General features: G+C 56.7%; 1 protein-coding gene across 1 annotated transcript in view; it reads right to left on the bottom strand.

Moving 5' to 3' along the window:
- MSI2 (musashi RNA binding protein 2) overlaps window positions 1-2492 on the bottom strand; it is a gene marked incomplete at its 5' end in the record, with an annotated part of 234485 nt that overhangs the window by 71372 nt on the left and 160621 nt on the right. The window lies entirely within an intron of this gene.

The raw sequence follows: 2492 nt of genomic DNA, 5'->3' as shown, positions 1-2492 counted from the left end.
GCGGCGCGGGAGCTGATTTGCCGCTCCAGGCCCCCGTTAGCGATGCCTGTCTCTCAGCTAATCAGCAGGCAATTAGCTGGCAAAATTCAGGATGAAGGCGCAGATGACGAGCAAACCTTCAGCCACTAAACTCCATCCTCAAATAATGAGACTTTATTTTAATTTCACAGTGGTGACACTGCACAGCATCCTCTCCCCTTATTTACCTCCAGGAACTAACATTAGCATTAAAAAAAAAAAATTCCCGCAACCTGCTTTCACCTATTCCTACACATCATTCATCATTTAATTTGAGAATTAAGCTCTGTTAATGGACGCAAACTATCATTTTGAGCATGCAAGCGGTGTTAGTATTTGAATAAGCTGACAACAACAACAAAACAGAGGACTAATACATGCACKGTCATTCTTTCTAATAGGAAGGATTCAGTTTTAATTTTCAAAGAATATTAAAACAAAATTTTAATTAGCACTTACGCTAGTGCCTCCCTAATAAGTGATTGCAAGGGAACTCCATCGTGCAGGAATAGGCTCCACCAGGGAAAGAGAAAGAAAAACTTCCCCCAGTTAAGTAGCTTAATCACTGAAGTGCTTTGAGGTGGTTTTTTTTTTCCTCTCTCTTTTTCATTTTATCCTTCTCACACTTCTCAAAGAGGTTGTCAGAGACATTTAGTCATACTCATTTCTCTGGAAAAGGGAAAGTGAGCTTGACAAACAYGAGSGAGATCAGAAAAGGGRAAAAAAAAAGGAGAGAAAAGAACCCCTGCCAGTACGCGGGAGACAACCCGCTCCCTCCCGGCRACCCCGATCGCCGGGCTCTGCTGCGCGAGGAAGCCGAGGAGGGAGCATCCTCCGCGGCAGGGCCGGCACGCGGCCGAGCCCCGGGCCGCCCCCGSCGCCGCCAGCCGGTCCAGGCTCTCGCGCGCTTCCGCTACGGAGGCGGAATTAAGGGCCGGACGAAGCAGAGCGGGCGCAGCGGGTTACGCGGGGAGGCAGAGCACGGCCTCGGGCACGGCGGGCTGCCCGCGCCTCCTCCCCGGGCGAACGCGGGGAAAGGGGGCAAAACCGGTCGCCGAGTGCTCTAGCTAACACCCCCCCGGCCCGAGAGGGGCGAAGGCAACCGCACGCAGCCCTGCGCGGCCAGGGCCGCTCGGCTGCCCCGCGCGGACCGAAGCCCCGAGGTCCCCGAGGACCGAAAAGCGAGGCCTCGGAGCCGCGCGCACCCGAGCGGCGGGCTGGCGCGCSACGCGGCCGGCCCTCCCGCCGAAGGCTGCCTGTCCGCACCGGGCACGGCCGGAGGAGAACCGGGCAGCGCGAGGCTCCCGAAAGCGCTTTTGAGAGCAGAACCTCCCGCCGCGAGCCGGTCACCCCGCACGGCGCTGCAGCCCAGCTGCCGCTCACGCACGACCAGGCCACCGGGGATTTTACTCCTCTCTCTGCTGCACGCCTCCACCGCAGCATCGTGCAAGTCCTGTTATGTCTCCTGGTCCCTACACAGGATGTAAAACTACTTAATCCTTGCGGCACTTCCGACTACAAAGGCATCTCTGCATGCAAGCGTCCTGAATTTAACACTCAGTTTTCCAGTGAGATAAAGAAAAGCTATGAAATCTGTCAGCTCGGCAAACAGAAGTCACGGGAAGAAGGACCCAGCGCTCGGCCTGCTGGAAAACAGGTCCCTGTGCAGCRCCTCGACTGCAGCATCCTAAAAATCACACACGACTTGGGCACAGCGGCGGCGGGGCGCCGTCCCCGAGGCGGGAGCCGCTGCCGAAAGCCGGCACGCTGCGGCRAAGGAGCGTTTCCCCGGCCGCGCAGCCAGCGCGCGAGCGCACGCAGCAGACGCCAGGTCTGCGGAGCGGGGCCGCAGCAGCCCCACGCCTCGGTGGCGAGCCCGGGCTCCCCCGCGGCACGTGCGACCGGGGCCTTCCCGCATGTGGTTTTCCTCCTTTATTCTTTATTTTTTTTCACTTTGTACTCAGTAGGCCCCCGTGTTTACAGCTCACTACACCACAAATCCTGATTTCATGTCACCCACTGGCCCAAGCTGTCCCCACTCACTGTTTCTCCGAGACAAGTTAATAAGATGGAAGGCTCCCGAGAGGCCTCGAGCCAGCGAACATTATCACTTGGAAGCTAGGCAGAAATACTGACACATCGGAAATGACTTCAAGCCTATTAATTACCCTTTCTTCTCTGGCAGATCTTCGAGAGAGAGCTTGACAAATTGAAAGGCAGGCGAGATCACCCCTCCCTGCCCAGCAAAGGCCCCCGTCACACCAACAAAAGCATCCCCCACCCCTCAAAATCCCTCTTTGTTTTATTATCAATTAATTCATCAAAAATTAGCTGCAACAGAGACTGGCTGTTCTGACAGATCTGCCCTTCTTTGTTTCCCATCTGCCCGGGGACAAAGCAGCGGGATGGCGTTTGCTACGGTGCAGCGCGTGGTGCCTGTGTGGGGGACAGCGTCCGCGGGAGCCCCCAGCCGC

The sequence above is a fragment of the Rhea americana genome, unplaced genomic scaffold (assembly GCF_003343005.1).
Source record: "Rhea americana isolate MKP2758 unplaced genomic scaffold, rheAme1 scaffold_194, whole genome shotgun sequence".
Lineage (NCBI taxonomy): Eukaryota > Metazoa > Chordata > Aves > Rheiformes > Rheidae > Rhea > Rhea americana.
The sequence above is the reverse complement of the archived record's forward strand: the minus strand, read 5'-3'. Positions and strand labels throughout refer to the sequence as shown.